We start from the raw sequence: 10000 nt of genomic DNA on the forward strand, positions 1-10000 counted from the left end.
TGCGGCCGGACCAGGCGCAGCGGACGGTACCGAGCACTGGGAGGTGCGATGCTGCCCGCCGGAGTGACAGCGAAAGGCTGCGCACCGCTTTCCGCCTGCTAACTCGGCGTCCGTGAGACCGACCGACTCCGCTTTACCGCCGGAGCTAGAGTGGGGCAAGGGGCACGGTTGAGTACCGGAAGGATGACGTTCGCACACCGGGAAGTCGAGTGCCGGGCCGCTGAAAGCGAGCAGGGTGCCACCGACTCGTCGGGCCCACTCGGAGGCTGATATCTCAGGAAGGCCGAGGCCGATTTCCTCCGGGTATGGCTCGTTGCGTGGAGTAGGAGGAGGCGCAGCGTACGGTACCGAGCACTCGGAGGTGCGGTGCTGCCCGCCGGAGTGACAGCGAAAGGCTGCGCATCGCTTTCCGCCTGGTAACTCGGCGTCCGTGAGACCGACCGACTCCGCTTTACCGCCGGAGGTAGAGTGGGGCAAGGGGCACGGTTGAGTACCGGAAGGATGACGTTCGCACATCGGGAAGTCGAGTGCCGGGCCGCTGAAAGCGAGCAGGGTGCCACCGACTCGTCGGGCCAACTCGGAGGCTGATATCTCAGGAAGGCCGAGGCCGATTTCCTCCGGGTATGGCTTGTTGCGTGCGGCAGGAGGAGGCGCAGCGTACGGTACCGAGCACTCGGAGGTGCGATGCTGCCCGCCGGAGTGACAGCGAAAGGCTGCGCACCGCTTTCCGCCTGCTAACTCGGCGTCCGTGAGACCGACCGACTTCGCTTTACCGCCGGAGCTAGAGTGGGGCAAGGGGCACGGTTGGGTACCGGAAGGATGACGTTCGCACACCGGGAAGTCGAGTGCCGGGCCGCCGAAAGCGAGCTCGGGGCCCCGGTTTGTCCGTCCCACCCGGAGGCCCATATCTCCGGAAGGCACAGGCCGATTTCCTCCGGGTATGGCTCGTTGTGTGCGGCCGGACCAGGCGCAGCGGACGGTACCGAGCACTCGGAGGTCGGGCGCTGCCCGCCGGAGGTACAGCGAAAGGCTGCAAACCACTTTCCGCCTGGTAACTCGGCGTCTGTGAGACCGACCGACTCCGCTTTACCGCCGGAGCTAGAGTGGGGCAAGGGGCACCGTTGGGTACTGGAACGATCACGTTCGCACACCGGGAAGTCGAGTGCCGGGTCTCGAAACGGAGCCGGGTCGGCCCAATTTAAAACGGAGAATAGAGTGCTGCCCTCTGCGGGTGAAAACCTGGAAGTACGTTGGTTAATGATTTCCAGTTCACCCCGCTTGGTCAGGCCCACTCGGAGGCGGATAACTCCGGAACGCCGAGGCCGATTTCCTCCGGGTATGGCTCGTTGCGTGCGGCAGGAGGAGGCGCAGCGTACGGTACCGAGCACTCGGAGGTGCGGTGCTGCCCGCCGGAGTGACAGCGAAAGGCTGCGCACCGCTTTCCGCCTGGTAACTCGGCGTCCGTGAGACCGACCGACTCCGCTTTACCGCCGGAGCTAGAGTGGGGCAAGGGGCACCGTTGGGTACCGGAACGATCACGTTCGCACACCGGGAAGTCGAGTGCCGGGCCGCTGAAAGCGAGCAGGGTGCCACCGCTCGGGGCCCCGGTTTGTCCGTCCCACCCGGAGGCCCATATCTCCGGAAGGCACAGGCCGATTTCCTCCGGGTATGGCTCGTTGTGTGCGGCCGGACCAGGCGCAGCGGACGGTACCGAGCACTCGGAGGTCCGGCGCTGCCCGCCGGAGGTACAGCGAAAGGCTGCAAACCACTTTCCGCCGCCTCCCTCCGCGGGCGTGAGACCGACGGTCATCGGGTTTGGTTCCGCGGCTCGAGCAGGACGAGGGGCAGCGAACGGTACCGGAACGAACCCGGTCGCACACCGGGAAGTCGAGTGCCGGGTCTCGAAACGGAGCCGGGTCGGCCCAGTTTAAAACGGAGAAGAGAGTGCTGCCCTCTGCGGGTGAAAACCTGGAAGTACGTTGGTTAATGATTTCCAGTTCACCCCGCTTGGTCAGGCCCACTCGGAGGCGGATAACTCGGGAACGCCGAGGCCGATTTCCTCCGGGTATGGCTCGTTGCGTGCGGCAGGAGGAGGCGCAGCGTTCGGTACCGAGCACTCGGAGGTGCGGTGCTGCCCGCCGGAGTGACAGCGAAAGGCTGCGCACCGCTTTCCGCCTGCTAACTCGGCGTCCGTGAGACCGACCGACTCCGCTTTAGCACCGGAGCTAGAGTGGGGCAAGGGGCACCGAAGGGTACCGGAACGATCACGTTCGCACACCGGGAAGTCGAGTGCCGGGCCGCTGAAAGCGAGCAGGGTGCCACCGACTCTTCGGGCCCACTCGGAGGCTGATATCTCAGGAAGGCCGAGGCCGATTTCCTCCGGGTATGGCTCGTTGCGTGCGGCAGGAGGAGGCGCAGCGTACGGTACCGAGCACTCGGAGGTGCGGTGCTGCCCGCCGGAGGCACAGCGGAAGGCTGCGCACCGCTTTCCGCCTGGTAACTCGGCGTCCGTGAGACCGACCGACTCCGCTTTAGCACCGGAGCTAGAGTGGGGCAAGGGGCACCGAAGGGTACCGGAACGATCACGTTCGCATACCGGGAAGTCGAGTGCCGGGCCGCTGAAAGCGAGCAGGGTGCCACCGCTCGGGGCCCCGGTTTGTCCGTCCCACCCGGAGGCCCATATCTCCGGAAGGCACAGGCCGATTTCCTCCGGGTATGGCTCGTTGTGTGCGGCCGGACCAGGCGCAGCGGACGGTACCGAGCACGCGGAGGTCCGGCGCTGCCCGCCGGAGGTACAGCGAAAGGCTGCGAACCACTTTCCGCCGCCTCCCTCCGCGGGCGTGAGACCGACGGTCATCGGGTTTGGTTCCGCGGCTCGAGCAGGACGAGGGGCAGCGAACGGTACCGGAACGAACCCGGTCGCACACCGGGAAGTCGAGTGCCGGGTCTCGAAACGGAGCCGGGTCGGCCCAGTTTAAAACGGAGAAGAGAGTGCTGCCCTCTGCGGGTGAAAACCTGGAAGTACGTTGGTTAATGATTTCCAGTTCACCCCGCTTGGTCAGGCCCACTCGGAGGCGGATAACTCCGGAACGCCGAGGCCGATTTCCTCCGGGTATGGCTCGTTGCGTGCGGCAGGAGGAGGCGCAGCGTTCGGTACCGAGCACTCGGAGGTGCGGTGCTGCCCGCCGGAGTGACAGCGAAAGGCTGCGCACCGCTTTCCGCCTGCTAACTCGGCGTCCGTGAGACCGACCGACTCCGCTTTAGCACCGGAGCTAGAGTGGGGCAAGGGGCACCGAAGGGTACCGGAACGATCACGTTCGCATACCGGGAAGTCGAGTGCCGGGCCGCTGAAAGCGAGCAGGGTGCCACCGCTCGGGGCCCCGGTTTGTCCGTCCCACCCGCAGGCCCATATCTCCGGAAGGCACAGGCCGATTTCCACCGGGTATGGCTCGTTGTGTGCGGCCGGACCAGGCGCAGCGGACGGTACCGAGCACTCGGAGGTCGGGCGCTGCCCGCCGGAGGTACAGCGAAAGGCTGCAAACCACTTTCCGCCGCCTCCCTCCGCGGGCGTGAGACCGACGGTCGTCGGGTTTGGTTCCTCGGCGAGAGCAGGACGAGGGGCAGCGAAGGGTACCGGAACGAACCCGGTCGCATACCGGGAATTCGACTAGCGGGCCGCCGAAAGCGAGCACGGGGCCCCGGTTTGTCCGTCCCACCCGGAGGCCCATATCTCTGGAAGGCACAGGCCGATTTCCACCGGGTATGGCTCTTTGTGTGCGGCAGGACCAGGCGCAGCGGACGGGACCGAGCACTCGGAGGTGCGGCGCTGCCCGCCGGAGGTACAGCGAAAGGCTGCAAACCACTTTCCGCCGCCTCCCTCCGCGGGCGTGAGACCGACGGTCGTCGGGTTTGTTTCCGCGGCTAGAGCAGGACGAGGGGCAGCGAACGGTACCGGAACGAACCCGGTCGCACACCGGGAAGTCGACTAGCGGGCCGCCGAAAGCGAGCACGGGACCCCGGTTTGTCCGTCCCACCCGGAGGCCCATATCTCTGGAAGTCCGAGGCCGATTTCCTCCGGCTAACTCGGCGGGCAATGTGTCCCCCCCTACCCCCCACGATCTTCGGCTGATTACCGTGGCTGGACCGGATCAAGGAGCAACGGAACCGTGCCAGAACGACGTCGGTCGGACGGCGTGAACTGATAGTGCCGAGGCCGGAAACCGAGCCGGAAATGTGCACCGATTTATTGGTCCCACTCGCAGGCCCATATCTCCGGAAGGCCGAGGCCGATTTCCTCCGGGTATGGTTCGCTGCGTGCAGCCGGAAGGGGAGCAGCGGACGGCACTGAGCAGCCGGAGGTGCGGCGCTGCCCGCCGGAGCTGCAAGCGAAAGGCTGCGCACCGCTTTCCGCTGGTTAACTCGGCAGGCCGTCAGGCCGACCGACTCCGCTTCAGCACGGGAGCTAGAGTCGGGCAAGGGGCACCGAAGGGTACCGGAAGGATCACGTTCGGACACCGGGAAGTCGAGTGCCGGGCCGCCGAAAGCGAGCTCGGGGCCCCGGTTTGTCCGTCCCACCCGGAGGCCCATATCTCGAGAAGGCACAGGCCGATTTCCTCCGGGTTTGGCTCGCTGCGTGCGGCCGGACGAGGTGCAGCGAACGGTACCGAGCACTCGGAGGTGCGGCGCTGCCCGCCGGAGGTACAGCGAAAGGCTGCAAACCGCTTTCCGCCTCCTCTCCCCTCGGGCGTGAGACCGACGGTCGTCTGGTTTGCTTCCGCGGCAAGAGCAGGACGAGGGGCACCGAGCGGTACCAGAACGAACCCGGTCGCACACCGGGATGTCGAGTGCCCGGCCCAAACCCGCTACCCCCCCCCCCCCACCCGAAAGCGAGCCCCGGTTTGTGGATTAAAAGTGAAGCGGCAAAGATTTGTAAAACAGCGTGAAATGATGAACCAGAAGCCCAAAGTAATGGTGGGAATAAAAGTTCCGAAATGTGAAATGGTGAACCAGAAGTTGTGTGAACTGTTTAACCCAAAGTGGCAAAAATGGATTAAAAGGGGTGAAATGATCGACCGCAAAGCAGGGCAAGCATTAAACAAAAGCAGCAGCATTTTTTAAAAAGGGACAAATGGTTTACCAGAATCCCAAAAGAATGCTCAGAGACTTAAGTCCCAAAGGGGCAAATGGTTAACCAGAAGCTGGGTGAACTGCTTAACCCAAAGTGGGAAAAAGGATAAAAAAGGGGTGAACTGATCAACCAGAAGTCGACAACAATGTGCGGCGATTAAGTCTGAAAGAGGGAAAGGTTGACCGGAAAGCAGGGAAATGATTAAACAAAAGCAGAAAAATTCAGTAAAAAGGGGCAAGTGGTGAACCAGAAGTTGGGTGAACTGCTTAACCAAAAGTGGGAAAGAGGATTAAAAGGGGAGAAATGTTGAACCAGATGTCGAAAACAATGCGCGGCGATGAAGTCTGAAAGAGGAAAAGGTTGACCGCAAAGCAGGGAAAGGATTAAACAGAAGCAGCAATATCTTTTAAAAAGGGACAAATGGTGAACCAGAATCCCAAAAGAATGCTCAGAGACTTAAGTCCCAAAGGGGCAAATGGTTAACCAGAAGCTGGGTGAACTGTTCAACCAAAAGTGGGAAAAAGGATTAAAATGTTGTGAAATGATTAACCAGAAGGCGAAAGCAAAGTGCGGCGGCGAAGTCCTAAAGGGGAAAAGGTTGACCATAAAGCAGGGAAATGATTAAACAAAAGCAGAAAAATTCAGTAAGAAGGGGCAAATGGTTAACCAGAAGTTGGGTGAACTGCTTAACCAAAAGTGGGAAAAAGGATTAAAAGGGGAGAAATGTTTAACCAGATGTCGAAAACAATGCGCGGCGATGAAGTCTGAAAGAGGAATAGGTCGACCGCAAAGCAGGGAAATGATTAAACAAAAGCAGAAAAATTCAGTAAAAAGGGGCAAATGGTGAACCAGAAGCTGGGTGAACTGCTTAACCAAAAGTGGGAAAAAGGATTAAAAGGGGAGAAATGTTGAACCAGATGTCGAAAACAAGGTGCGGCGATGAAGTCTGAAAGAGGAATAGGTCGACCGCAAAGCAGGGAAAGGTTTAATCAAAAGCAGCAATATCTTTTAAAAAGGGACAAATGGTGAACCAGAATCACAAAAGAATGCTCAGAGACTTAAGTCCCAAAGGGGAAATGGTTAACCAGTAGCTGGGTGAACTGTCCAACCCAAAGTGGGAAAAAGGATTAAAAGGGGTGAAATGATTAACCAGGAGGCTAAAGCAATGTGCCGCGGTGAAGTCCTAAAGGGGAAAAGGTTGACCAGAAAGCAGGGAAAGCATTAAACAAAAGCGGCAACATTTTTTAAAAAGTGGCAAATGGTTAACCAGAATCCCAAAAGAATGCTCAGAGACTTAAGTCCCAAAGGGCAAATGGTGAACCAGAAGCTGGGTGAACTGGTGAACCAAAAGTGGGAAAAAGGATTAAAAGGGGAGAAATGTTTAACCAGAAGGCAAAAGCAAAGTGCGGCGGCGAAGTCCAAAAGGGGAAAAGGTTGACAAGAAAGCAGGGAAATGATTAAACCAAAGCGGAAAAATTCAGTAAAATGGGGCAAATGGTTAACCAGAAGCTGGGTGAAATGGTTAACCAAAAGTGGCAAAAAAAGATTTAAAGGGGAAAAATGATTAACCAGAAGTCGACAACAATGCGCGGCGATGAAGTCTGAAAGGGGAAAAGGTTGACCACATAGCAGGGAAACGATTAAACAAAAGCGGCAAAATTTTTTAAAAAGTGGCAAATGATTAACCAGAATCCCAAAAGAATGCTCAGGGACTAAGTCCCAAAGGGGAAATGGTTAACCAGAAGCTGGGGGAAATGGTTAACCAAAAGTTGCAAAAATGATTAAAAGGGGTGAAATGATTAACCAGGAGGCTGAAGCAATGTGCCGCGGTGAAGTCCTAAAGGGGAAAAGGTTGACCACAAAGCAGGGAAAGCATTAAACAAAAGCGGCAACATTTTTAAAAAAGTGGCAAATGATTAACCAGAATCCCAAAAGAATGCTCAGAGACTAAGTCCCAAAGGGGAAATGGTTAACCAGAAGCTGGGGGAAATGGTTAACCAAAAGTTGCAAAAATGATTAAAAGGGGTGAAATGATTAACCAGGAGGCTAAAGCAATGTGCCGCGGTGAAGTCTGAAAGAGGGAAAGGTTGACCAGAAAGCATTAAACAAAAGCGGCAACATTTTTAAAAAATTGGCAAATGATTAACCAGAATCCCAAAAGAATGCTCAGAGACTAAGTCCCAAAGGGGAAATGGTTAACCAGAAGCTGGGGGAAATGGTTAACCAAAAGTTGCAAAAATGATTAAAAGGGGTGAAATGATTAACCAGGAGGCTGAAGCAATGTGCCGCGGTGAAGTCTGAAAGAGGGAAAGGTTGACCAGAAAGCATTAAACAAAAGTGGCAACATTTTTAAAAAAGTGGCAAATGATTAACCAGAATCCCAAAAGAATGCTCAGAGACTAAGTCCCAAAGGGGAAATGGTTAACCAGAAGCTGGGGGAAATGGTTAACCAAAAGTTGCAAAAATGATTAAAAGGGGTGAAATGATTAACCAGGAGGCTGAAGCAATGTGCCGCGGTGAAGTCTGAAAGAGGGAAAGGTTGACCAGAAAGCATTAAACAAAAGTGGCAACATTTTTAAAAAATTGGCAAATGATTAACCAGAATCCCAAAAGAATGCTCAGAGACCAAGTCCCAAAGGGGAAATGGTTAACCAGAAGCTGGGGGAAATGGTTAACCAAAAGTTGCAAAAATGATTAAAAGGGGTGAAATGATTAACCAGGAGGCTGAAGCAATGTGCCGCGGTGAAGTCTGAAAGAGGGAAAGGTTGACCAGAAAGCATTAAACAAAAGTGGCAACATTTTTTCAAAATTGGCAAATGATTAACCAGAATCCCAAAAGAATGCTCAGAGACCAAGTCCCAAAGGGGAAATGGTTAACCAGAAGCTGGGGGAAATGGTTAACCAAAAGTTGCAAAAATGATTAAAAGGGGTGAAATGATTAACCAGGAGGCTAAAGCAATGTGCCGCGGTGAAGTCTGAAAGAGGGAAAGGTTGACCAGAAAGCATTAAACAAAAGTGGCAACATTTTTTAAAAATTGGCAAATGGTTAACCAGAATCCCAAAAGAATGCTCAGAGACTAAGTCCCAAAGGGGAAATGGTTAACCAGAAGCTGGGGGAAATGGTTAACCAAAAGTTGCAAAAATGATTAAAAGGGGTGAAATGATCAACCAGAAGTCGAAAACAATGTGCGGCGATGAAGTCCTAAGGGGGAAAAGTTACCCAGAAGGCAGGGAAATGATCAAACGAAAGCAGCCAAAAAATTATTAAAAGAGGGGAACTGATGAACCAAAAGGTGAGAAACGGCCCGCAGAGACTAAGTCCAAAACGGGAACTGGTGAACCGGAAATGATTAACCAAAAACTAAGTCCGAAGAGGGAACTGGTAAACCAGAACTGAGTAACCCGATTTTTAAAATTAATTATAAATGGGGAAACGATTGAGCAAAAGGCGGAAATTAAGTCACAGGGACCAGGTCCGAAAGGGCAAGAGGTTACCCCGTAGGGGGCATTCGTCAACTCAATCTGAAAACTTTGGAGGCAAATCTGACCAAAATGCGGAAATCGGACCACACCGCGAGGGGCGCCATTCGACGGGGCAGGGGTAGACGCGTCGAACGGTACCTGAAGGTCCCGGCTGCGACACGTGAGTCCGGAGATATGGCCAGTCAAAGTCTGATGGGAGGTACCGAAGCCGAAAAATCGAAACGCGTTTGCGGCGATTCGGTGTCAGAGAGTCGGTCACGAATTCAAATTCGTCCCGCTGATTCGCCAATTGCCAGCCGGTTCCGGGGGGATTGGCGGGGTACCTGCAGGATAGTAAGAGGTGGCATGTCGAGACTTAGCCTGTTTACCAGACTTGTGTCTAGCGCCTCCAGGTCTGCAGAGACCGACCCGGGCTGCCGCCCAACCGACTTTTAAGCCTTTTGGGAGTGGGAATTTTTCCCATTTTTCCCCATTTTTCGGGTTTTTTGGTCGGGCTTGAAAACGGCGGCCCCGAGGCCTCCCGGGGCTGGCGGGCTTCGGCTCCCTTGCGAGAGGGTCCGAATTCCACCCGTTTAAGCCCAGAAAGGAGTTCGGAAGTCAGTCGGTCGAGGGAACCCCTTCGGAAGTCCGACGGGGATGGATTCGGCCGGCGTTTCGGATCTCCGGTCAGAGGATTCCCCCCCTGGGCGGGGGGGTGCGAGTAGCTGCCGGCAAACGGTCCCTTGCACTTGTGGCACAAAAAGTCCGAGCACAGGTTAATGAGTTGGCCGCGGAAGCCCCTATGCCGAAATGAGAAAGCCCCCGTTGCGGGGATTTAGTGACGCATCTGCGGCCGGAGGTGGGAGGCCGTCCTGCCGAATTGACACTTGTCATTCGGGCACCTAGGGATTGGTCGGGTACCCGGAGATTTTCGAGAACACGATTTTCAGAGCTTTCTCTGACAGCCCAGGTGCACTTTAAGAGTGCCTGAAAAAGTGACACTTGGCAGAAGGCTCTCAATTTCAAAGCGGAGACCTTTACAAGAGCACTCGGAAGTCACCTGTCAGCATTTAAAGCTACATCAGGCGGCAATTTTCGAACTCTTTGTCAGTCTGAAATCGTGTTGAGCCTCGACAGCGTCGGGCTCAGGCAGGAGGAGCTTGCCAGCAGAGAGAGGCTCACCATGGATTGCTGGTGGATGCTTTTCGAAAACATATACACATTATATTATATTATAATAATATAAAGAAAAAAAAGAGTTTCTCAAAATCTCTGTGACACTTTGCAGATTTTTTTGAAAGCCAATAAAGAGAACTCTTTAACTTGAAAGTCACCTGTGCCGGCATAGCGATGACTTTAAAACAGGTTGACACTTTCGAGCCGCGGCGGCTCTGAATCACCCCAGACACC

This window comes from Heptranchias perlo, unplaced genomic scaffold (assembly GCF_035084215.1).
Source record: "Heptranchias perlo isolate sHepPer1 unplaced genomic scaffold, sHepPer1.hap1 HAP1_SCAFFOLD_305, whole genome shotgun sequence".
Lineage (NCBI taxonomy): Eukaryota > Metazoa > Chordata > Chondrichthyes > Hexanchiformes > Hexanchidae > Heptranchias > Heptranchias perlo.